This window comes from Lepidothrix coronata, unplaced genomic scaffold, assembly GCF_001604755.1.
Source record: "Lepidothrix coronata isolate B3197 unplaced genomic scaffold, Lepidothrix_coronata-1.0 Scaffold90, whole genome shotgun sequence".
NCBI lineage: Eukaryota > Metazoa > Chordata > Aves > Passeriformes > Pipridae > Lepidothrix > Lepidothrix coronata.
In genome coordinates this window covers 3,311,277-3,338,633 of record NW_016690270.1, presented here as the reverse complement: position 1 = coordinate 3,338,633, position 27,357 = coordinate 3,311,277, and positions in this window count along the sequence as shown.

The window sequence follows — 27,357 nt, the reverse complement described above, 5'->3', positions numbered from 1 at the left end:
TCAGCAAGAAGAATTTGTCAGCCTAAGGTTTCTGTTCAGTTCTCCGAGATGCAATCAGAGAAACTAATTTAAGGGAGCTGGAAGTGAACTAATATCCCACCGAGGTAAAAGCAGGTTGAACTGGCCAAAAATCAGTCTTCTCAGGTGGCAGAAAAAATAAACAAGCAAACATAAATCCCACAATAATGAATCCCAAAGAAGCTGTGGCTGCCCCATCCCTGGAAGTGCCCAAGGCCAGGTTGGACAGGGCTTGGAGCAACCTGGGCTGGTGGAAGGTGTCCCTGCCCATGGCAGGGGGTGGAATGGGATGATCTCTAAGGTCCCTTCCAACTCAAACCATTCCATGACTCCATTATTTTCCCAAAGCATTTAGCTTTGTTTTCTTTCTTGATATTACCCAAGAAAAGGGAGGAACAGGCAATTTTAGGGACATCTTTGGTGCCATCTCAACTGGTACCCACCGGGAGAATCAAACACCCCCGGTTGGGTCTGACCGTCCGTTGCCTCCGGTCGAGCACATGCCAACTTCCAGGATATTCTGGGGAAATTAAAGCCTTGGCTGAGGATTTTCTGGCCTGCAGGTGGGTGGGTGGGAGGTCTCTTTAGGAGTCCCTCTCCACTGGCCTTTCCTTTGAAGCAGATCCCTGCCAGGCTGAGCACAGCCCGTCACCTCCCGCCCCCCTGAGCAGCAGCACCCACCCCTGCTCCTGCCACAACTGGATTTTTCATGTATTTATTTGATCCCAGTTCCAGAGGCCTGCAGAAGAGGCTCACAGTGCCAAAATCCTGCTGCTGAGCAGCCCCTGGCATGGGCAGGCTCTTTCTGACTGGAGGTCACTGCTGACAACACTCCCTCCTCTCTATTCCACCTCTACAGGCAGCTGGAAAGAAAGAGGCCCATTTGGGTGCTGTTGAAATATTGATCATGGCATATTTTTGCTGAAACTAAAGCCTATCAATTCCACAGCCTCAGTGCTTTGCTGCCTGTTCTCCTGGAGGTGGGAGAAGTCTCCTTGAGTTCTGATGTCAGTAAAGAGCAGCACAGGAGGAGTCCCTGATGTTCAAACCACAGCTCCAGAGAGAACATCTTTCCCTGGCAGGAGCCTCTGGACGTTCTGTGCTTCTTAATGTTGCTCCATCAGCTGTGCTGATGAGCCTTTAATATAAAGGCTTTGGAAATGAGATAACTGCAGCTCCTGCAGCTTTCTCCAGAGCTGTTCCTGATGGGATTGCAGGGCAAAGAGCCATTTTTGAGCCACACAGGGAGAGCCAACATCAGTGCTGGCGCCGGGGGTCTCCCAGTGCCTGTGTCTCTGAAGCAGTTCTCACTCCAACACGCTCCTTAAACACATAATTAACTCCAAGAGGGTGAATTTTGTCTTCAGCATCATTAGGGAGGTTTGGTTGCTCTGAAGCTGAGCAGTGCTGGAGGGTTGGGGTTGTCAGGGACCCCTGGGTGGCACAGCAGCCCCAGTGCCAGCACCACCCCGATGGAAAGCACAGGAGGGAGGGCAGAAAATAAAAGCAAACCCCACAGGGTTCATAGACACGTATCTACATTCCTTTCTGCATTAACCACTGGCAACAAATTAAAAAAACCCACCCTCAGTTCTGTGAATCATGACCTGGTATAATCTGAAAACACAACATTTGTGATATCCAGGATAAATCAGGCAGCAGCCTCATGGGACTGGCCACCTCCCTCTCAGGTGGAGTGGGCTGTTGAGCCATCAGGAGTGTCAAACACACAGGAGTGTTTCAGGGGAAAAAAAAGCCACCCTCCAGACATCCCTCTGTTGTATTTAACAACTTGCACAGCACTCTGCAAGGGGGAGAGAAAATCCCCCCTGGCCCATGCAGTGTTTGGGCTGCTGTGAAGCAGGAGGCTTGTTTAATCTGATTATTGAAGGGACAAATCTCTCCTGCACATCTGTAACTGCAGAGGTTCTCCGGGGAAAAGCCAAATTTAATCCTGCCCTCCACAGTCTTGGATGTGGGAGAGAGACCCACGGACACAGCTCGGGAGGACGGGGCTGAGCTTCCCTCAGATCTGACTCTGAGTCACTGCTCTGACAGCAAAGCCCTTCCATTCTCCACTTCCCATTTCCCCATCTGCAAAGTGGGAATAAAAGCACCTCCTCCTCTGGGAAATCCCGGGGATGTCCCCCTGGAAGGGCTACAACCCCCCTGGGTAAATGATACCGTGAGAGGTGAAAGTACTTTTTGGGTATTTAAAGAGTTCATCCTCCAAGCTGTCAGTGATTCCTTGGTGTCTGTATTTGTGAGGCAGCATTTCCATGCTCCATTTGCAGGAGAAACTAAATTGCAAGGACAATCACAGACATTTCTGTTCCCAATCCTAGAACAGGATATTAGTTTTTGAAGGGAGGAATAGAGCCAAGGCTTCTCCTTTTTCATCAAATCCTATTTGTTTTGTTTTTCTTCCTAAAATGACATAGGGTCATATAATAGAAGGGAAACCTGTGATAATTTTTGAGCAATTGTTGCAGAATTTATTGATGCAGAATTTTCTATTTCACCAGCTGCTGCTTTTTTGAGGACAGCAAAAGTTTTCCCTTTGTTTTGTTTTATTTCAAAGAGTTCACTGAAGTTGATGAACTCAAATCATTGCCAACCCGTGGTAATTCTCTTTAAAACCAAAATGACATCACCAGCCATGATCACATCCATCTTTCATCCTGCTGCCTGTCTTGTAGAGATAAAGCAATGGCTCAAAACTGGAATATTGCCTCATTCCTGCTCTGGAGTCTGACAAGGGCCTCATTTTCTGAAGGGAGATGTTCTGAAGAGCTGCTGTGCTGGGCCAGAACGTGAAAATACGAGTTCCTCTGGGATCCCTCTTGCAGGAAAGGCTGGACCAGGTGATGGCTCAGGTCTCTTCCACCCTGACCCTCCATCAGCCACCAGTTTGTCCTCTTGCAGCTCCAACTCCCCAAACCCCAAAGTGATATGGAAGGACAGGACTGCCTGTTATCTCACTGTGAACATCCAGCTTCTGATTCATGGAATCACAGGATGGATTGGGTTGGAAGGGACCTTAAAGCCCATCTCATTCCACCCCCTGCCACGGGCAGGGACACCTTCCACCAGCCCAGGTGGCTCCAACCTGGCCTTGGACACTCCCAGGGATGGGGCAGCCACAGCTTCTCTGGGCAACCTGTGCCAGGGCCTCCCCACCCTCCCAGGGAACAATTCCTTTCTAACATCTAATCTAAACCTTCCCTCCTTCAGCTTAAAGCCATTCCCCATCGTGCTGTCACAAGGTAGATTTGGGGACTTGTTCACCCAGAAATTGCAGCCAAACTGTCTGATTAATGACCACCATTGACTTATTCTTCACGAATTTGCCCTATTCCTGTCCAAACTCCTCCGTACCCAGTGTTCTCTGTGAGACTTCAGGGGCAGCCAATCCTGCTCTGCACAAGTAATTATGGACTGTGTGACAAATGACCCCTTCTTACTTGTTTTATATCTGCTGTGTGAGAATTTCCCTGGGTGCTCTCTTGTTCTTGCAATGAAAGAAATATAAAAATGAGCACAGTTCCTGCTGTTCTTCCAGGGTTGTTCCTATTATAGGGAGTGGGACTGAGGAGATATTTACTGCTGTGTCTTACAAACTCTGCAAGGCTTCATGAAATATATGCAGCCACACTTGTGATTATACTCCAATATGTTTCTAACATATCTCAAAGCTGTGGATGGTGTCAGAACAGGCTGATTTTTAACGTATCTTGAGCATTTTCCCCCCCTCCTTCATTAAAGTAGAATAATTGTCACAGCATAATGCAATTTAATGTCAAACTGGAGCCCACCAGCCCATCTCCCCTAGCAAGGTAATTCCATTTGAAACCTGTGGTCTGTGTTATGTTGGTTTTTCCAACATGTGCCAGGCGGTTTCAGGAATTATTTAAATGTGGTTGGTTTTTTTTTTTTCCAGAAGCATATTGGGAACGGGGACTTTGCCAGAGGGAGTTGGGCACGAGGCAGCAGCTGAGCACTGGTGGGATCCCAGAGGGCACAGCCTTTCCCTCCTCCAGGAGCTGCTGAGCTCCTGGCACTGCATCCTTGGGATGAAACGACACCGATGGGAGAACCTGTTAAAGGGTGATTTTAGCTCTCTGTAAATGGTGCCTTGCAAGGAGCCTGATTTGAGAGCTGAGGGAATCAGTGTAAAAGCAGCCCAGACAGCCCACTCAGAAATGAATTTTTCCATAATTAGGCCACGAAGTGGAAAGTCCTCTTAGCACTGCATTACTGAGCACCTGAAAGGAGAGAATAAAACATTTCTCAAGGGTCCCCCAAACCTGGAAAAGCAAATCAGTGAGGCCAGGGAAAATGAGATTAAATGGAACTTCTAAGATGCAGTGTGTCTATTGACCTCCCTCATACCAAGTGCTTCCTTCATGTTCCTGTTCTTAGAAAAAGGGGGGGAAAAAATACATCCAGGAGAATGCATGCTGTTCAGCAGATAGCTGGAGGCTGGGTTGGATTTGAATTTTGATCAAAGTTTCTCTCATTTGACATGCTTTCCTGTGTCTGCATTCCCAATCTGCCTTTTTTTGCTTAAAATAATGCTTCCCATACAAGAAATCTGAGCTGCCATACATAATAAGGAAACCTGGGCTCATCAAAGCCTGGCTTCTGCTGCCTGGTGGTCCTTCTCCAGCATCCCAGGCTGCTGGAAAAGGAGCAGCAAGAGTCCTCTGAATGTCCCCACACTGCTCAGGGTGGGCAACCTGGTGCTGCTCCCACATCACCTCCACCTTTCTGCACTCCCAACCTCTCCATGAGAGTGAAAAAACCCCAATTTACAGCAAATTGCACAATTTCCTCAGTTGTTGCCTTCCCTTGGGTTGGAACAACGTCACTGCCAAGAGGGGTATGAGGGTGGCAGAGAAACCCCCTGGGGAGGACCCCCCGCAATTCCCATCCACAGGGATCAACATTCCTGCCCTGTCAAACCTTCGAGGTGGTTGTTTGCTTTGGGGAAAGGCACAGGATGGCCCAGGTTGTTGGGGCAACTGTTTTATGGAGCCCCTTCCTCGTGGCCTGTGCCCTCACACATCCTGACACAGCAGTGGGGTGCCTTGGTACCCCCCAGGACACAGGCCCCAAACCCAAGGAGCAAAATCCCACAAGCAGTGGGGAGAACCTCTGGATTTCAATCCCCAGCAGACACTCAGTGCTGGTGTTTAACAGCCCCACACTTACTCAGGCCACCAGCCACTCTCTGGCTCTTCCAAGGATTAAATCATCTCTTCTGCCCCTCATCCTTTGCAGTCATGTTACCCAAGACCAGGGGAAATATTAACAAAGGAGAAACATCCAGTGCTGAAGAATCAAGTGGAGGATTCACCCAACTGGGGTTTTTTGTTGTTGCTTTTCCTGGCATGTGCCTCACCCTGCTTTGGCACATCTTTGACTCCAGTCACTCAGGCTGAGGTGGAGGGAGGAGGAACACGTGGTTCCCATTCCCAGGAGCCACCAAGGGCAAGGGCCAGGGTGCTTCTACATCTCCTCATCCCTGGAGACATTCTCACCTCCCATCCCTGCTGCAGAGGACGAGGATGAAGCTGCCCCAGCACAGACTCCTGTGTGTCGAGTCCCTTCCCTGGATATCACCCCCAGCGTGGTGATGGGTGAGAGGGGCCAGGGAATCTTGGTGTGGACTGAAAAGCCATTCCAGGGGAGCAGGATCTGTCTGGATTAGTGCACCTGCAGCCACGTGGTCTGGTGGGATGAAGACCTGCACACTCAGGTGTGTCTGTGTCTGGTTCAGGAGGTATTTGTTTCCCCCTCAGGTTCCTCACGTGTGGTTGCAGAGAAGAGCTGTGGGACCCAAAGCAAAAAAAACCACGGGATATTTCTCCCTCCAGACACTGCAAACCACTGCAGTATTTTAAAATATGGATTATCTCCAGCTTCTGCTCCTCTTGATGGTTCTACCTCGTTTGTCTTGCTACTCTAATTTCCTTAAATGTGTGTTTTCTTTACAGGCCACTAACTACAGAAAACTTGAAGCAATCAGCCGAAGTTTATGCATCGACATATCACTTTGTTAGCTGTGAATTAATTTCCAAGGGGGTGGTGAACTTTAATGAACTTGGAAATGGAATCATGCTGTTGTGTTCAGGGCCAGGCAGGAGATGAACAGAGGGCTGTCCATGGGAAGGGCTCCTGGAACCACTCAAAAATGAAAATGCAGCTCGAGCGAGCATCCTTATTTCCTCAGGGTGTCCTCCCTCCTTCTGGAATCTTGGCTGTGGATCTGCTCAGTGAGAAATGTTTCTGAGTTTTCCGAATTTCAACCAGTTTTCAGCTCCTTGAGATGACCATCTCAGGGCCATGAGAGGCCTTGGAGGACTTGGAACGGGGAGCAGCAGTGGCAAAGCCACCTGAGGAATTCCTCCTGCCACAGCCTCTCCCAAACCCTGGCTCCCCTTTCCCAGGTCCCATTTGAGGACAGGTTTTAATTGTGAACATGCTGGGTCGTGTTGATGATCTTTGAGGTCTTTTCCAAGGTCGATTATTTCATGATATTATGATGAAAACCCTGTTGTGCCACCCCTCTGGAAACCTCCACTGGGCACCAAAGGCTTCCTGGGCACGTGGGTACATTTTTCCTCATTTTTAAAATTTTTTTTTGAGATGGGAGTGACATCACAAATGCAACTTTTCACTTTGGAAACTCAGAGTGTTGCCAGAGAAATCACAGAGGGGGAGTCGCCGGGTTGTTCACTTACCCTTTGGGATAACAAAGCTCCTGCTCCACCTTGGATTAAGTGAAGAGCAAATGTGCCTGTGGGTGTCCACAGTCACAGGCAGGAATTACAGGAGCTCTTGGAACCAGCTCAGGAAAAGGAAATCTAAAAGACTAAATAATAATAGTAGTAGTAGTAGTAATAATAATAATAATAATAATAATAATAATAATGATAATAATAATAATAATCCTTATTCTTGCAGCCTCTCCTCGGGTCCCAGAGCTGCACACTCCCAGGTAATTGGTGCCCAGGGGCCAGGGAAGTGCTGTTATTCCCATTTCCCAGGTGAGTAGTGAAGTGTGTGACAGTAACCAGAAACCCTTCATGAAGCCAAGAGCAGAGAGCAGGACTGTGGTGCCCCATGGCCTTGCCCAGTCCCTTGTGCTGCAGCTTTTCTCCAAAGATCTCGAGAGTCCCAGTAGTTTTTTCCCCTCTGAATGTTCTGGAAATGGTACCTTTGCAGAATGCACTGTTAAAAATGTAAAATACTGCCCAAGGCACAGCTCGGTGGCTCTCAGTGATGAGCAAGGCACTGGGTCTCCACCAGACCCCTCTAACCAAGGAGTTATTGAAGAGGCATCCTAAAAACTGGGTGTTGGTTGAAGGAATTTGGCTCTCACAGCCCCCTGCTCTCCTTCCACTGCTCTGACAGATTTTTCTTTAGAACAACTTGGCCTCTTCGTGGCTTTGTTTATTGGGAGAGGTCAGGGTACTACACTGCACTCTGAGTTATCTCTTGCCTGAGTCCCCTGTCCCCGCAGTAATCACGCCTCCAGCACCTTTTTGACACTCCCAAACCCAGCCGAGACTTCTCGGGACTTTTAATTAATGAGATAACAAAAAGGGAAAACACCCAAAGAGTTGAACCCCAGAGTCGAAGACTTTATCTGCTCTTTGCAGCTGCATCTTTTTTTTTTCCCTCCCCTTTTTTTATTTATTTTTTTTTATTTTATTTTTTTTTGGTGGAGCTGCATCCCAGGCCCGTCAATACCGTTTCTCATTAAATTAAATAGCTTATTGACTGGTGGGAGACGTCGCCACGAGGCCGATCGGATCCGAGCGCGGCGCCTTCTCGGCGCGAAACAATCACAGGTCACTGCACAGTAAATCAGCTGGTAATGGAGTTTGAACTCTGGGAATCAGCTCTGTGTACCCTTTTTATTTGTTTTTAATTTGTATCAATGGTAATTCTGTCGGTTCCAATTTATGTGACGGGCGGCAGGTCCTGGAAGCGGCGGAAGGACCATTTTTCTTCTCGTTAACCGTTGAGTTCACGGCGCCCTGGCAGCCCAGGGCTCCCGAGCTCACCGGTGCTCAGGTGTCTGGGCACCACCAGAATCCTACACTGGCCTCTTCCCCTTTCTTCTCCCCTTTCTTTTCCATCAGGAAGGGTGGTCAGGACATGGTGGAGTCCCCACCCCTGGAGGTGTCCAAGGAAGGACTGGACGTGGCACTCTGGGCAGGGTGACAGGGTGGGCATTGGGCACAGGGTGGACTTGATGATCCTGGAGGCCTTTTCCAGCTGTAATGATTCCATGGTCTGTTCCTCCCTGGAAGTGTGCACTGCTCCACAGCAGGATCCCACCAGGATGCCACATCACAGGAACTGCAGCACCAGGAACAGCTCCAGCTCTGCCTGAGGATGCTCCTTCCCTGCTATATTCCCCCGGTTTCCAACTGTTTAGGGGCTTCCACCTGGCTTTGAGAACCAGCAACGACTCTTTGAATTCCTCTCCCCCCTTTCTGAGCCTGTTTTACCATCTGTGACACCTGGTGGCACAGGGAACCACAAACTTAATTATGAATCATCTGAAAAAAATTACCTCCTTCTGTCGCTTTCAACTTAGTGCTGGATAATTTTGGCAGGTGCCTCCTAATATTTGCTACGTGGCAATTAAGGAATAATCATTCCTGACACACTTTTTTAAAATCCTCATCCATCACCTCTGATCCCAGATGAGGGTTCTGGTCCAGCAGCCTTCTCCAGAGCGACCTGCCCAGTCCCCACGACATCCCTCTTGCCACCCTATTTGCCTTTCCCAGTTCTGTGGTGCCATTTTGCTGCTGGAAGACCTGAGCTGCTGGGATCACGCCAAGGATTTATAAAGCCATGGAAGCTTTCTTCTGTTTGTTCCGTTTTCCATTTCCTCCTCAATAATTCACACGGTTCTGTTGCCTTTTGCCCTTTGCTGAGGCTTCAGCTTATGATTTCAGAGAACTCTCCAGGAACACTTCACAGGCCATTTTTGGAGCCAGTGCTCCAATCAGTGCCTGTGCTGCTCGTTGCTTGCTCCGTTTCCCAAGTGCATTATTTTGTACTTAAAATCTCAGAATTTGACTTGCTATTTTTGGCCCAGGCCCTCGATTTGCCAAGAGATGCTCCAGGAACCAGCAGTGCCTCTTGGTTTAACCGGTGCTGCTCCACCTCAGCTGTACAAACACCACAGCTCTTCACCTGCATCCAGCTTCCCTGCCCAAACTCCTGGCACAGAGGAGCCACCACGGGGTCAGATCCTCTTGCTCCTCTGCAGCTCCTCCCCTTCCACCCCAGGATGATTTGCCAGCAGGGATCAGGCACTGATGGCAACATTCCTTCCCGACACTCAGTTTTTCCTGCCACCTTTCCCAGCACTCCAGTCCCTAAATTCACAACCAACAGCACTTTTTCCAGGTGCAGCTCTGTCTGTACCTGTGGAATATCCACACAAAAACAAGCCTCACCCCTCCTCAGGCAGCAGGGATGGAAGTTTGTGCCCTCGTTGCTGATGCTTCCAGGTCTCCACAGCCTTTAGTGCTCAATGGATTCATTGCAGTGATAATATGAGGTGACTCCTGTGTCAGGCTGCTAAAACAGGGATAAGACATTGCAGTGAGGCAACATTATTACTTCCAACTGCATTCCCATGGTCAGGGAATATTTTGTGATATTCCCATCCCCACCAAAGCACTTTGCAGGGGCTGGGATGGGAAGTTTGTTAAAGCCCTGCCCAGTTTTCCCCGGGGTTTGTGTTTCCCCTTTCCAAAGGGGATGCAGAGTCTGTTTGCAAAGTCACATCCACACACACACACACACACACACACGTTTCCTGCTCTACAATATTTTGTGAAGCTCCACAGAGGTGTTAGGAAAGCTGTCACTGCAGAAACTTCTCTGCAACCGGAGTGTGATTTTTTTTTTTCAGAGTTATTAATCAGAGCTTCGGGGGGAACCAGCTTGAGAAAAAGGAAAAAAAAAACCACCCATGAACTCAGAAAATGTACCAAGGAAGTACTTGAACGAGGCAGAGAGGTGCACTGAGGGGTTAAAGTTCTACAGAGGTGTTCACATTGCTCAGGTCAGCTGTGAGCTTTGGCCTGGAGGTTTGGGTGCAGGAGGTTCCCAGGCAGCTGCCATGACTCCCAGCCCATCCTGCTCCCCAAAATCCAAGGGATAATAACCCCACCACCACGGTGACAGGGCTTTTGAGGCGCAGGCAGGAGGTGCTGAAGGGCAGGAGGAGCAGGGATAGCACTGGGTGCTTTCCTTGGGCTCGAGTTTCTCTGTCCTGAAGGGGCAAGGAAAGCAAGAGGAGGAGATTTCAGCAGCTCATGAGGGTCTGGAGTTTGCCAAGAACACTGCTGGTGGCAGTCCTGCCTAAAACTCAGGCTCTGGAAGGATTTTGTGCAAGCACAGGCTTGAGGCTGATCCATCCAGACACGGAGACACTTCTCTCTCCTTCATGATCTCCTCCACCCACTGTGGGCTCAAGGATTTAAGTGATGCCCCAGTGCCAGGGGCAATAAGAAACCCCCTTGAATTGCAGGTGAGTTGTTGGCCATGTGGGATTGCAGAGAATCACAGAATGGTTTGGCTTGGAAGGGACCTTAAAGCTCATCTCATTCCAATCCCCTGTCATGGGCAGGGACCCCTTCCACTAGACCAACTGATTCAATTTAACCTAAATGAGAGATTTTCTACGGTTGTAAGAGTCTTTCTGAGCAGCCCAAGGAAGCCAATAGATTTTGTGACCACTTCTACCTCACAGCAAACAATCCTGGCTCACAAAACTCTAAATCAGAGCCCAGTGGATTGTCAGCAATGGGCTTCAGCCCTTTGTACAGTTTTTAATTTGCTTTTAATTTGTGATCTTCCCCCTTTTTGCTTCCATCCCTCCCAGATCAGCAGCTCGGAAAGTGTTCCAAGAGGAGGAAAACCTCACAGAAACACAGAAAAAGGTAAAAGTGGGGTGTAAATATAAATGCAATATGGTTTTTTTTAAGGAAGGCCGTGCTGGGTGGTTGGGTGCCCTCATTCCAAAGGAGCCCTGGGGCAGCACCAGCTGTGGAGTGGAACCATCTGGGGACTTGTCACTGCAGGAGGGTGACATTCCTGGGCTGGAAGCCACAGGTCCCCTGCACAGGTGGGCCTTCACCTGCCAAGGAAGGGCCTTGAAGCAGCAGGAGGAGAAAATGTTGCTATTTAAATCCTCAAACCTCAACCTGGGGCTCTCCCAGAACAGATAAATATTTGCTTATTTATTGCTTTTGCCCTGGCTTGCCTGTGCACCAATTTAGTGCTTGCTCAGCGTGAATCCATCAGTATTTTTAATTTTTCCACGTCAATCAGCAGCAAATTCCCAGCTTTCTGTTAACTCAGAAGGAAAAGCTGCCTGATGGACAGCCACAGGTTGAGCAAAAAGCCAGGGGGGAGAGGACTCTGCTCTATCTCACAGCTCAGTGCTACCCCTGGGATGCTCTTTCTTCTCTCCTCACCCTCCCTCTCCCAGAGAATAAACCCCAGCTAGGAAATGACTGATTGAATATCCATGATAAACCATTTACAGCTCAGCCCCAGCCATGCAAAGGGCCGGCCAACTGTCCTGAATAAGAAGTGCATTAATAAAACCCATGATCCGCACACAAACAGGAAAGGCCTGAATTCTTCAAATAAATGACTCACAACAAATAATTTGACCAGCTCTCATGATCAGCTTAGGCCCTGAAGCATGAAGATTATCAGCCCCCATGTAATTTTCTCCTGGCTGATGTAGCTGCAAAGACCATTCATATTCATATAAATGTCTAATGTCTAATCCTCTAATCTAATCCTTTTTTTTTTTTTCTTTCCTGCTCGTGCTAAAGCTCCCCAGCCCGGACTCAAAAGCCCTCTGAGCAATGGAATTATTGATAAATTACTGCAGAGGGGAGGAGCACAGCACAGACACCAAACCCACCAGGCTCTGCCTCCTCTGCAAGAGGGTTGGTTTTTTTTTTTAATCTGTTCAGTTGAGGGGTGAGTTTTCAGGACAAACTGCAGGTATTTTTCCTCCCTGACGTTTATCACTTGCCCGGTGTTGGAGTGAGGTGGTTCATCTGTGGCTTTCAGAGAGCTTCAGGACTATCATGACATGTCAATTAAGCTTCATTATTGTAGATAACATAGGAGTTTGCTGACCATATTATTTATTTATCTTGAGAGTAACCTGCTGACCAGCAACCTGGTCTAGTGGAAGGTGTCCCTGCCCATGACAGAGGTTGGAATGAGATGAGTTTGGAGGTCCCTTGGAGGAATTTGTGAGAAAGGAAAACCTCTGGACCCCGAAGCATCACGACCATGGTGTTGTGAGTGTCACAAAGGAAGTTGTTCTTTACCACTGTGATGCTCAGAGGGTGGTTGGGCCAACCTGGAGGTGTCCTGAGAGAAGGGCCTTTGCATCCCTCATGTCCCAAGCTCAAAGGAGAAGGGAGATGTTCAGCATTCAGGTTCTCTGTGTTTGCCAAACTTCAATCCCGCAGCACAAACACGGCCAAGGATCCCAGAGCAGGGATGGGGCCTTGGGAGGAAGAGTTTGGGGTCAGAACCAATAAAGTCCCTGCTTTAATTGCCCACTTTATACAGCAGCTGGTAAAATGTGCTCCTGTTCATAAAACACACAGTAGAGGGTGGTTTATAAGAACTCTTAATATAATTTATTTCTCTCTCTGTCACAGTTTATGTGTCACAATTTGTACTGGTTGTTTCCAACACGATCTGGTTGCTGGGATGACAACTGCCTTCAGTGCTGTTGTTTTTACTGTACCCATGACAATCTAAAATTAATGTACTTGCACTGCCGGGAAACTCTCCTTTGCACAGCAAAATCTGCCTTTTGGGGAAGGATCTCGGGAAAAATCCTCATGGAATGGGGAAGGGACCTTAAAGATCATCCAGTTCCACCCCCTGCCACGGGCAGGGACACCTTCCACCAGACCAGGTTGCTCCAAACCCCATCCAACCTGGCCTTGGACATTCCAGGGAATGGGGAACAATCATCCAGGAGCAGTAAAAGCACAGCTCCCATGCCCAGACTTATTTATTCCCCCTCTCCTGCCCCGTGTGCAGCCCCACATTTATTTATGGATATTCCCTTTGCACTCACTCGGGGGTAAAGATTTGTACCATGTACAGGAATTATAAATCCAGACACACTTTGTGGCCCCTGAGCATTTCTATAATAAAAATTCTCATTCTGGAACCGGTTTTCACTTGGAATCAGGCTGAGACTCATCAATGCATTATCTCACTTAGACCAACAAATAAGCATCAAATGGGAGCTTCTTTCAAATCACTGTGGACTTGGACCAATTTTGAAACAGTGCCCTAAAGCAGAAAGACTTAGTATCCTATTTATTAGTCCCCTGAGGCCAGCCAGCTTCTCCATTAACTTTTACCTCAAACTAATAGCACATTCATAAGCAATTTTGTGGGTGACTCTATCTGAGACTTTAAGCTGCTATATTTTTTTTCCCCCTTATAAATTATCTTTTTGCTTGATGATATGGAATTATTTAGATGACAACTCACATTAAAAGAACCCGGGCTTTTATAGGCAAAGGCATTTTTTCCCGGACAACACCACTGTAAAATTGTTCTAAATCTGCCCACTTCAAGGGGCAGAGATCTTCCCGTGATTAAAAAGGAAGGGAGACTTTTCCATTGGAATATTGCCCTGTTTAATAGCTGAAAGAGGCATTTCCACACCAAGAGGTTTGCAGAGCTCTGTTGTCACATGAAGCTGTTCTGTATTAGAATCCTTCCACGTGCTTCTCACAGATACTGAAAGTTTTGTAAATACAGTTTATTTTGTAGACGTTTCTTTGTGTCCCTGTTGTTGGACATTTGGTGCAGTTACATCTGTTGCACTCAGGAATGCTGATGAGTTTTTGTGTGTGTTTGTGAGAGCGTTGTTCCTGTGTGTTTGTGAGAGTGTTAACATATGCCCGTGGCCTCCAAAAATCCATATAATGCTTGAGTCAGCAGTGCTAAGTCAATATAATGCTCAGGGGAATTTGGGGTGAGAAATTTCACCATTAATCCAGAGATGCAACACAGACAGAGTAAAAGTGGTAAAAATCCCAGAGTGGTTTGGGATGGGAGGGACCTTAAAGATCTGTCCCACCCTCCTGCCACGGGCAGGGACACCTTCCTTTAGACTAGAGTTCTGTCCAACCTGGCCTTGGACACTTCCAGGGATGGGGCAGCCACAGCTTGTCTGGGCACCCTGTGCCAGGGCCTGCCCACCCTCATCCTGCAGCATCCTCATAATTTCAGGCCACAGATTCTTTTCTTTTCCAACCTGCTGTTTCTGCCCCATGAACACATCTATTTGCATTCCATTTGGTCATTTTGGGGGCAGTTTTGTTGGAGTTTGCCCGGCCCTGCCGTGACCAGCTCTCAGCTGTCCCTCCTCAGCGCAGGGCACAGTTTGTGCCCAGTGCCTGGAGCAGATCCCTTGGCATTTCTGATTTTGGGGCCAGGAGAAACCTCTGAACTGCCTTTCAGTGGACCCTCCTTATCAACTGCAGCAACAAGTCGAAAGGTTAAACCCCAACCCAGGCCAGGAGTTCACCTCCAGCTGGAATTTTACATGGGCTTATATGCTAAGCTCCCCGTAAGTTAATCATATTTTCAGCTGAACTCCTGACCCAGGATACTTTTAGTGAATTAGAGCTGAATAAAGCAATGATCTGAACCCCTGTTCTCTCCAATGGGTGTCACTGCTCAGAAGGAGGTGGGCAAATAACACAGTGAGGAGGGGAAATGCTGATAACACATCACTGGAACTGCCACAGGGGCTTGGAAGCTGCAGGTACAAGAGGCCACTTCCCCCCAGAATGTGAGTGTTTCACTGTTCCCCAGCTCCAGGTGATGTAAATCCCTGACTGTGAGCAAAAAACAACTTTTCAGAGCTGAACTATGACCCTGGTGGTGTCTCACCTGGGGGTTTAACACAACTGCCATGGCTTAGCAGAAGACAACCAGGGAGATTGGGTTATGATGTTGTTTCCCCTTCCAGTGAAGCTTCCACTCCACAGAGGTCACACACAAAACTGAGTTAAAGCCTGAAAATGCTCTTTCCCTGCACATCCAGCTCCTGCTGCCTCCCAGCCACAGGCTCACAGCCATGGGATCAACTGGGAGACCTCCCTCCTCTGCCTCCCCTCAGCCCTCCGAGCACTTGCATATTTAAAGGTTACAGACCTGCTCCAGCCACTGTGTCTAGTTAAGATGGAAATGTGTGCTGCCCTGATAACCTCCCTGCAGTGGCTTTATTGGCCACTCTGTCCCCTGCTGATTGCCTCATTAGCCCACACCAACAACGGGGACACTCCTCGCTCAGAACCATCCTAAGCACCTTATCAAGCTTGAGCCAAGCTGAGGATAACAATCTGAGACCCAATTAATTCCTCACTCTGGTGATAAATAATCATGAAAGCACCAAAGCAGTTTCAGTGGTGCTGAAACCAAGGGCTCCTTGCAAACAGCCTGGAATCAGGAACAGCTCCCACATCTGCTGGTTTAAACCTCCTCTGCTCAAGTGTGTCACAGGCTGGCAACTCCTGGCATTCACCTGGCACAGCCTCATCCCTGCAGTAGATCACAGAATCATGGAATGGTTTGGGATGGAAAGGACTCTAAAGCTCATCTCACCCCATTAGACACCTTCCACTAGCCCAGGTTGCTCCAAGCCCTGTCCAAGCTGGCCTTGGGCACTCCCACACTTGTCATTGTGGAGGTGACAGAGAAAGAGCCCAGGTGTGACAGAGAGACCCAACACAACAACCCAGAGGGACGAGACAAACAGTGCAGAGGAAACACCTGAGAACTGCTGGCAGAGGAGTGACACTGGGCAGTGACACTCCACGGGATCCACTGCTGGAAGAGACCTCCAAGAGCTGAGCTAGGAGGAAAAGCTGCTCACCCTGCAGTCTGCTGACTGGGAGGAAGGCCTGGTGCTCTGGCATGAAAGGATGGAGAGAAACTGTGCCCTTCTCTCAGAGCTGCAATGGCAAACTCTGGCCCAGAGGGACAGAAAGGAGGTGTCGAGGCAGAACCAGCAAAGGGCTTCTCATGGGCTCTTGTCTGAGTTCCAAGGAAACAATCACCAGAGAAGATCAAGCTGCCAAAGCCAGGCCCACAAGAGGTGCCTCCCAACAGCTCATTTTTTGAGAGTCCTGCAAAGCTGCCTCTTGTATCCACTCCTTAACTCCTCTCCCCGGGTCTGACAGTGAGACAAGTGAGTATTTATGGACTAGAGATCTCAGAAGCACTTCAGACAGCTTAGAAGGCCAAAGCTCACTGGTGGTTTCTTGGGCACTTTTAATCATCTTTCCAACTGTTTTCCAAACGCTGACCTTTGTGCAAGAAAATAGACACACATATAACAACGGACTGTATGAAAAATAAAAACGTTGCCATTAATAAATCATTAAAGGATTTCGATGCCCAACAGCAAGCACGGACCTTTCATCCCTTTTTTCTAGCTTTGCATCTGGCAACTTGTCTTGTGAAAACAAGAACAAAATATTTATGTTCCTTTAGTACCCCATAAATCAAATATTGCTGTAAGGGCCGAACTAATATTTTGAGAATTGAAGATGGGATTTGGTCTGTTTTGCTACATACACTGAATCTGTCTGCTGTGAAAGGCTGAGAGATAGGAAATCTAGAAAAATAAGGAGTCTGAAATGCAGGCAGCAGGAGGAAATAATTTACCATAGCATTGCCCAGTTTGGCTTTGTATAGTGAGAGAGTTATGGGATGTAGTTATTGTGCTTTCTGTGTGGTACTTGGCTTTTAAATGCAGATAGTGGGAATCTATCAAAACATTATTTGTTTGCTTGTTTCCTTCTCCCTACGTGTGAGAAGACATCGATATAGTTTAACTGCAAAAACACATCCATCCACCCTCTGCACCTCCTTTATTAAGCTACAGTCTGGCAAGAAAAAAAAATAATAATAATAAAAAAAAGCCATATACAGCCACTTGTCTTTTAAAGAAACAGCAAACCCAGAAGCTACAAAATTTAAACGCACCAGACTGATTTACATCCAGAGTGGCAGAAGAGCACTCCCAGCATCCAAGTTACAGCCACCTGAAAACTGAGTTTATAAAACCACTGCCAGACCTTTCACTGGAGCTGGGAGAGCCACGAGGGCTCCCATAAACAATATTTTATTGATTAGAATAGGCAGAAACTCCTGTTATTTACACCAGACTCTTTCACAGCCTTTATTGATGTTCCTAAGGCTCAGAGGGGACGGAGAGAGAGCTGGCAAATGTAACAAATGGACTTGGTGGAATACTGGGCTGCTCCTGGAAAACAGCCCTGAGGAAAATAGTGTAGGGGGGGAGCCCTGGAGTGCCCCGTGCCCTGACCTGGACTGTCCCTACACGATCTCTGAGCAGCTCCTGCCTGTGGCCAGATGTAGAAAAGGCTCCCCCCAGCCCCTAAAACAAATAAAAGAGCAGTACAGAGCAGGGAACAGGTTGTGCTGCACCGTGATCTCCGAGCACCAGCATAAAGCAAACGGAAAATTCAGAAGGCCTGGGAGGGAATTGGGCTCATCAGCCAATGGAAAAGCTGGGTTTTGCCTTAGGAGAGAAGCTGTGGCTGCCCCTGGGTCCCTGGAAGTGTCCAAGGCCAGGTTGGACGGGGCTTGGAGCAACCTGGGCTAGTGGAAGGTGTCCCTGCCCATGGAAGGGGGTGGAATGAGATGAGCTTTAAGGTCTCTTCCAACCCAAACCAGCCTGTGATTTTATGATAAACATTATTAAAACTAAAAGAATATTTTGAGGGGATAGTGAATTTCTATCCTTTAGGGATCAGGATAAACTGGTGGAAATCTATCACCTCTCTTCTGGAGCACCTCCTCTGAGTGTTGCTCATTCCTACAGGCTGGGACGAGTCATCCCATGTCTGGAATTCCTGCTCTCCTCGTGCACCTCACCTTACCAGTGGGGGAAAGCCTGTATTTGGACAAGGCACGTGTTTCTCCTCTCCTCGTGGGGTCTGAGGATTTACTGCCAATAACTCTGGGAGGTGATGATGAGCTGGGCACTCACCCCCAGCCAGGGGGGGAACAAACAGCTCCTCCGGGTACCTCAATGCCAGGCTGTTGATTCCTCATCCCCTTTTGAGCTGGGAGCAGGAAACGCAAACCCATTGGAGTGTCCTCATCAATGATTTTAACCTCCCGACCTGGAATGAAAGGGGTAATTTGATCACCATGGAAACGGGCAAAGGGCTCTCCCCGGCCCAACCCATCGCTCCTGAAATGGGGCTGAATCACCCACTTTGGGTGGGAGGAGGGACAGGACAGGGATAACGCAGCCTGGGAGGAACACACCACCCTTAAGGATGATGACAATGCCTGACAGCTTCAACTTCGGGTCACTCCCGGTGCACGAATTGTCAAATCCTGTGACAGCTCCCCGCGCACCTCCAGAGAAGTAACAACATTTCTGGGGGGTTTTTACTATTTCTCCTCAGCGAGAACGCCAGAAATGCAAATGTTTTTGCAGCTTCTGTGAGGCTCCAGGGGAGGTGATTTGCTGGAGGCTCTTGCAGGGAGCAAACCCTGGTCATTGGCGATGTTGCTGTGGAGGTTTTAACCAGCGGGTGACTCCGAAGGTCTGGGATGTGCTGCTCCTCTTTGGGAAATGCAGGGAGACAGAGTCTTTCAGGCAATCACAAAATCCCACCTCTAAATGAACGGCCCTATAGGTTAGTATTAACCTTTCTAATATAAGTATTAGCAGCAGTAATACTGGAGTGCCTGGAGATCCCTGGGGAGAGCAAGGCTCCTGCCCGGCGGGGGCCGCACGTGCCCCTAATGTTGAGAGAAAAGGACAAATTGCCTTTTTTTGCAGCTGCAAATCCGAGTTCACAAGGACTAAATCACCGTCCCCTGGTCAGCCAGGGAAAGTGTGTCAGCACCAGGAATAAAAGCTTCCTCCCACGGAGCAGGACCACAGGAACACAACCAACCCCTCCACCACGAGCATCCGCTCCTCGGCCGAGCCATCCGTGCCAGGAGGTGGAACAGCCACCATCTCCTCACCCCCTTCCACGGTGCCACAGCCTGGAATGGTGGCACAGCCTGCAGTCAACTCAGCAGCACGTGAGACAAGCAGCCACGAAGGTTTGTTTAATGATTTTTAATTAATTTTAATTACTTACAATTTTTTTTATTATTTTTTTTTTGGAGCTACAGCTTAACCTCGCTGAATCTCAGCCCCTCTGATCACTCTGGGACTCGTGCCAGCTTCCTCATTACAGATCAGTTCCCCCAACACCATTTGATAATGAAATGGGTTTTAAAAGAAAGGGATGGAATAAAAAAAAAAAAAATAAAATACCTTCAGCAGAACCCTGGGGAGCTGGAAGAGGATTATGATTTGGCAGGGAGATAAAATGATAGTTTGGGGGTTTGTGTGATGAATAGCGTGTACCTGTGCTCAGAGTGTCCTACTTTTAAAAGACAAAGGTTGGGGGCCTTTAAGGACTTCTTCCACAGCTTCCTGCAGGCTCCCTTCCTCAGGGTCAGGGAATTAGGCAGGCAGGAAGGCAAAGGGGAAGGTTTCCACCTCCTCCCATGACTGGCATTGCCTCTCTCCCAGCTCACCAGTCTCCCCAAAGCCTCAGGGTTATTTGTTTGCTTAAGACAAATTTTACTCCTTTTGCTTTCTCTGGCCTCGTCTTTACATCCTTTCAGCTTTTAAAAAATTCTTATTCGCTGCCATTGGAATCCTTTCCCACCTATATTTTGACCAGCATCCAAAAGCTCCTTCTGCACCAAGAGGCACTTTGCTGCCTCTCATTCCCTATGGAATTCTGTGCTCCAGCCCAGCCAGGGTGCAGATGGTGGAAGGCACTGGTGGCACTGGAGTTTGCCTCTGGTCCTGTTTGTTTTTGTTACCACACACTGCTCTGGTTCCCGATTCCAAACTCTCTCCCTGTGGCTCTGATCTCCTGCCCAGCAGCCCTGGGCAAGCTTCAAAGGATCCAGTGTTTGGGCAGAGTACAGAAAGGAATCTGTAATTTTTGGATGCTCTCCTAAGGCTTATCTGAACCTCAGTGCAGTCTCTAAATCTGGACTCCAGGTCCCCTAAGACCACATTTCCATTAGAGCCCGTTGGATGTCCACACTCAGAGCTGGAAATTCCTTTAAAATCCGAAATCCTCTCGTGGCCTCGCACCTCTGTTCGTGGGCAAGAAGCAAAAGGAAGAGAAGAACTTTTTTAGAGCACATAAATGTAGAAGACCATCCAAACATCGCATATATTTGTTAGAATGACTGCCTGCATCAGAAATATTGCTGTTACCACGGCCACCACTGCCCTGAAGGGCCTGTGTTTTCCACAGGCTCCTGTTGGTTACATGTCAAACCCATCCTCAGGAACACAAATCAAACATGTAGGGGGGCCAGAAGCCTCCAGCACTGATTTGACCCTCAGCTGAAGTTGAGATGGGAATGAGACCCTGCAAAGAGCCCAGGGGAGGTGGCAGGGAGATGCACCACAGCCACCAGTGCAGGAGCTGGAAGGAACAAACCCCAGGAGAGGCAAAGGTGACTGGGACAGAGGGACTGGGACCATTTCCTACCTCGCAGCCACTGCAGGGACGTGCATAATTCATAGCCCATAGATTGTATATATCTTGGTCATGAAAGTTTAAACACACTGGTTATTACTATTGACCATTAAAAGGCAATTTTTCCCCCACGTGTGACAAGGACTATTGACATTTCCATATCCTTGAGAAAGGAGGAGTTGCTGTCCTGATGTCTGCAGAGTCTGACATCACCTGTGCACACACGTGTTGAGGTACCTGGGGCTCTGAGCTGGCAACGAGTTAAAAACATCCAAAAAAAAAATAAAAATGGCTGCTTTTGTATCTGTCACCAAAATGTGCCATGAATTCACTATTAAAAATCACCAACCTGATTTTATGCATTTACACCCAGTGGCTCGTTGCTAATGGAGCGAGGCAGGACCTTCTCCTGCCACGGGGAGCCTGGTGGGGTTTAGACCAATTATTGAGTTGTTGTGACCCCACTGCAGTGCTGCTGTTCCTCCTGCTGAAGCTTTTGCTGGTGGTTGGTGTGGTGGGGGGACCACGGGGCTGATGTGCAAAGGGTGAGAAAGAGGGGGGCAAGACAGCTCAGGGCAGAGATTTGGGGGCATCTCCCTGCTCAGAACATCATTTTAACGCCATTTGGAGCCTGGAGCGCCGGAAAGGTGAAGCTTTGAGTTGTCACAGGGAGAAGCAGTTAATGCTAAGATAGGGAGGCTGATTTTTCTCCTCTCTGCAGCCTGTAAGAAAATTAAATTCATGCCCAATGGGCCTAAACATTCTTGGTAGCATTGAAGTGCAAAATTGAGCTAATACCTTTCTGATGTTTAAACAAGTACTCATGATATTTTTATGCCCATCGAGGAGAAGCTTTAAAGCTTTTGGACCTGCCATCACAAAGGAAAAGGGATGCAAGAAATAAAAGGAAGGGAAAAATATCTTCATGGGTCATGGGGAGTTCTCAGGATAACACAAAGACATGAGGATATGCCAGAATGCTTCTTAAAGCTTCTACCTCTGCTGCAGGATCCACTTTTGGGGCACATCAGGGTAGGAGCAGGGGGTACTGGTCTGCTGTGGGCTCTCTGAAGCAAATGAACAACCTTTTTGGGCAAATAACACAGTCTGATGCAGTTCTGACCTAATCATTGTCTAGATCTTCATCTTCAGGAAGGAATTCTTCCCGGTGAGGGTGGGGAGGCCCTGGCACAGGTTGCCCAGAGAAGCTGTGGCTGCCCCATCCCTGGAAGTGTCCAAGGCCAGGTTGGACAGGGCTTGGAGCAACCTGGGACAGTGGAAGGTGTCCCTGCCCATGGCAGGGGTGGAACAAGATGATCTTTAAGGTCCCTCCACCCCAAACCGGTCTGTGACAGATCAACTGAACACGTACTTTCTATTTACAGCACGATAAAAAAAAATTCAGAATGAGTTAATAAGCCAACAGTGGCCATCAAAAAGGTGGATATATAACCCAGAGAGGATAAAAAGAGCTTTGAAAGGTTTTAGCTCCATCCTACCTGTGCCTGTTGGAGCACATATGGGGGAGATGATTGTTTGCCTCTGCGGCGTTCGAGGAGCAGATGTGAGCTGGGCACTGCCGACTCCAGCAGATAAAAGACAATTACCAGCAGAAAAACGGAGCTGCTGAGAGCAGGCAGCTTTCACTTGGGACCTTCAGCTCAGCTCCTGGGATTAAAAAAAAAACCAAGAGGGTCTGAAAACTAAAACTCCCCGACAGCGGCGTCTCGCGCCGCAGACCTGCTGATTCAGGCACAGACGCAGGGGGAGATGTTTAAAGGCTCAATTTGAGCCATTTGTTTCTCATTTTTGAGCTCTCATTAAAATAATCTGTCCTGATTGTCTGTGGGAGCTATTTTTTGCTCCTCTAAACGGCAGAGATTAGAAAAAGAGAATCGCCCCTGTTTAAGCCTGTGACTCATCAAATCCAGGCTCCTGCCAAAGCAGCAGAAGCCCCTGGAATGTGGCAGGAGGGGGGTGGAGGGGGTGTAAAAGCCCTGTTTTACCCTCCCTGATCAAGAGGTTTGAAGGATTTTGCCTCCATCCATCCACACACAAGGGATATGGACAACCTGATACCTGCTGGCAAGCTGCAGGCAGAGGATGCTTTCCCAGGCCAGGCTTTCTTCCCACTCCAGGGAGTGTCCTGCTGCAACACTAATTTGGGATGAAAAGGTCTTGCCTTCCCATGCCATTATTTTATTCTTGCATACAGAGCCCCAGGCTGGAGAGGCTGAGCACTGACAGGACACAGATGCAAAAGCAACCCATGGAAAAGGTGGTCAGAAAGAATTTTTAGGACCTGCACAGTTATTTGCTATTCGAAGCACAGGCAGCCCTGAAAACACCAGAAATGAGAAAGTGGCTCTTCCAATTCCTCCCCCTGGGACTGCCCCACATTCCACTATCACTGGGTATCCTCCAAGATACTGGAGGTGCCTCCAAGACCAGTTGAAGTTCCTGTAGTTTATCATCATCTCTGGCCTGGACACTCAGAGCTGCTGCCTAAAAAGCAGCTTGTGAGGCCTGAACTTGAACTTTGCAGCCAGCTGAGCATCCCCCAGGCACAGGTGGGCAGCACTGCCAAGGGATGCCAGACTCTGCCCTTCCAGTCAGGCTGGAAAATGAGCTTAGGAATTCCAGTGCACAGGGAGCAAAAGTCAGACCCTGCCTGTGGGTGCTGAACTCTGAGCCCTCCCCAAATAATCCCTGCCATATCACTTCTGGGAGACTCAGAATCCCTGGATGTACCTCCTGGGTTCCCACTGATCCCCCAAAACTCCAGGTAATTTGGCTGACAAGATGCCCAACACCTCTCCCACTAATTAATACACAGGGGCCAGCACCTTTTCACTTCTTCAGCACAAAGGATTTCAAACTCTTGCTTTATTTCTTCACATCCTTTCCTCCATAAACTTGCCTTTTGTTTTAGTGCCGTGCTACAGAGGGGCTGTTTGTTCTCTGGGCATTTAAATGTCCCCATCACTGACATTTTTAAGGCCACGAAGAAGGATTTTAATTGGCTGAAATGCTGATTGCCATAACAACTGGCTAATGAACCATCTGTTAGCATATGTAATATTTATTTATACCTTTAAAAAATGCGGCTGAAGACCTGGACAGGCTCTTTTTCAAGGACAGGGGCAGCTCACTCCTGGTGCAGATGGACAGGGAGGGGAGGTTTATGGACTGCAAGGTCCACAGGGACAACTGTGAGCCTGAATCAGCCCTTGCACTTCCATCAGGGAGCCAAGAACTTGTCCCCCAGCCGTCCCTGCTGCAGGTTTAGCAGCTCGTGACGGGCGACCTGGAGGGGACAGGACACCCTTCCCTCCTCTGATCCGTGGAGCAACATCGGGAAAACCGGTGCTAGAAAATCTGGGAAAAGGCGGATTTTGAAGCAAGAGGTTAATTTGGAAACCTTTGTGGGAGCAGCACTTAGAATTACAGAATTGTTAATGTTGGAAAAGACCTCCAAGGACTCAGAGTCCAACCTCTGACTGAACACCACAATATCAATTAAACCCTAAACCTGCTGCTGTCCTACTCCCACCCCTGGCCAGGGGGGAAGGACCCAAGCCCGAGCGCTCCGTGGTGAGGAGAAGGCTCCCATTCCCGATGAACAAGCGCTGGGATTTCAGCGGTGAGGAGAGGGCTCCCATTCCCGATGAATAAGGGCTGGGATTTCAGTGGTGAGGAGAAGGCTCCCATTCCCGATGAACAAGCGCTGGGATTTCAGTGGTGAGGAGAAGGCTCCCATTCCCGATGAACAAGCGCTGGGATTTCAGCGGTGAGGAGAGGGCTCCCATTCCCGATGAATAAGGGCTGGGATTTCAGTGGTGAGGAGAAGGCTCCCATTCCCGATGAATAAGGGCTGGGATTTCAGTGGTGAGAAGGCTCCCATTCCCGATGAACAAGCGCTGGGATTCCCCCCAGAGCGATTCCCCCGGGGCTTCGCTCACGAGGAGTTCGCATTTTCAGAAGCAGCCTCTCCCTGGCAGCTCCCGGCTCCCATCTGGTTTCCCTCCCCGGCAAACCCCCAGCCCAGGGAAAGACCCTCCCTCCGGGGGCTGACCCTGAACCCCCCAAAAGAGCCGCTGTTCCCCTCCTAAACCCTCCTCATCCCTTCCCAGAGCCCACAATCCCCCTTGCCGAATCCAGCGGGATGATGCCGGAGGTCTAACGGGGGAAATGTATTTTTAGCCTGTCGATGAAGAGGGAGAGAAGAAGGCAGCAGAGAAAGCCCCGTTCCGCAGAAGTCACATGCATATGCAAAAGGCTCCTAATTGCCCCTCTTTAGAAACTAATCATTCGGGATTTCACAAGCCACATTATAGAACCTGACATGCTTATTTTTCCTTTTATTATGTTTGTAAGCAGTGATCCTATTGAAAAGAAAATCAAACCCTATTTTTACCAGTCACAACCGTCTCCCTTTCTCTTTCTGCCCGCTTTATTTTATTTTATTTTCCTTTCTTTCCAACAGTTGAATAGAGCAGCATTTTCATGTGTATTAATTGCCCTGTAAAATGCCCTCGAAGTCATTAGAATTCCCCATTCAAAACTATTATCTGTGCCATTATGTCTTTGCATTATATTTATTTAAATGTGGCTCTTCTGAATTAGCTTATTTTTAACAGCTAGCCATGCCTGAAATATCGTTCCAGGCCAAGCTGTTCTCAAATCTTTATTTTTAATTTTTTTTTTAATGATAACTTCACAGAAGCTCTTGATGCTTTATCCCGAGTAGAATCAGTTTAGGTTTTTAACCCTCTTCCCTTTCCCTTTTTCTGTTTCAGCAGGACAAGGAACAGCCTTGCAGATTTTTTTTTATGAACACACAAGACTTTCTTAGCCCAGAAGTGCAGGGTTGTTGGTGGCTGTCACACACAGTTCAATCTGTGGATTGCAAAGCTGATTAAGAGAAAAATGCACCACGATTTCCTAAATGTGATACAAAATCACTTTTTTTCCCCCCTCAAAATACTCATCCATGATTTCCCACTCATTCTGACAGGGGATTTTGGGAATCCACCCATGGCTGGATTTCGGGAAACACTTGATGGTGAAGGATTGGACACAGCACTCCCTGCCCCCAGGGGTTACTTCCTGGAAGTATTTCTTGCCTGGAAGGGAAGGGAAGGTCCCAGAGTGGGAAGTTGGTTTCCTGATGACTTCCCTCACTCTTTGACTGGTGTCATCCCAGCTCTGTCCGTGCTTTTCCATGCTGAGATCTCCTGCAAGGCTCGGACACCTCCGGGTCTGGACCCAAGCACTGGAAAGGGTCACTCTAAAAATGAGAGCCCAAGCACTGAAATCAGGCCTTCAGCCCAGCATTCCCATTTCCCTGCTGCCTGCTCAGCAGGGTTATCCCTGCAGGAAGGAGCCAGCCCCTCTCCCTGCCTCAGGCAAAGCTCCTCACACCATTTTTCCCCTTGTGATGCCTCCAGACATCCTGGTCTGCCCTCATTAACCCACACCCATAATTACCCAGCACCTCCCCCTTCCCTGCCCCTCCAGACATGGCTCTGGAGCTCCGGGATATCCCCCCTTTGTGCTCCCTGTTTAAACATTCCTGAGGGATCCTCTCCCACGCCTCCCGACCCCACGAGCCAACCTCCCTCTGGGCGCTCAGGGCGTTCCCCGTCTGCCAAACTGTGCCACCACCTCTCCCATCTCCCCCCCAGGGACCATTCCTGCTTCCTCCTCGTGCCACACACCAGGAGAACCAGCAGGTCCCACTGGATGATGCCAGTGGGAAGGTTAACCTGTGGTCATGCCAAGGTGACGTCCCTGCCTGGTGCTCTGTGCTTCGAGGTCAAGTTTGAAATGCTGTGACGGCTCCCTTGGCACCCTCCTTGCTTGGCACAGTGGGAGGAGGCAGCCAGGGATGTTTGGGACCATTCCCTCCCTCCGGGCTCTAGGAAAGCCCTTGGTCTGTTCATGGGGAGACAAACACACACACACACACACACTTGCTGCAGCCAACACACACAGGTCCTGGGTTGGCATCTGGGGTGGGTCCTCTGCCAGAACCCACTTGGCCCTTACCCACCTTGCCCATCCAAAGGGATGGGGCTCAGCCCAGCCTGCCCAGGCTGCTGTAGGGGCAGAGAGCTCACGTCAGGCTCAACCCAAAGAAAACCCTCACACAGTCCAACCCACAAGGAACCAGCAGTTTTCCTCCCAGCCCCTTTTCTTGCCCTCTGGGCACAGAACTGGGTACAGACAGGCTTTTCCTGCAGGGCCAGAGAGCTGTGGGGCACAGAACCCCAAGGCCTGAGCAAGACCCCCCTTCCCCCCTCATCTCCAACAACCATGGGCAGGAACAGCCCATTGTAATCCCATCCCTCACGAAATTCTTTTGAATATTTAAGAGCCAAAGCAGCTCTCAGATCCTATCTGGCCTTATATCCTCCTTCATTTCCTTTTACAGTGCTCAGATAGCACAGTGACCCACACGAGCCTATAGAAGTCTATAAAAAGATGGACAGATACCTGTGACACCCACAGAAGCTTCTTGTTTTCCCAGCCAGCCACAATTCCCCCAAGGCAGCTGCAGCAGGATTGTTTTATTGCACCACAATTGCTTTATTACATCACCCAACACCTTTGTTATCAGGCAGAACAGCAGCACAGTGGGTTTAACCCTTGGGAGAACAACAACTCCTGGTTT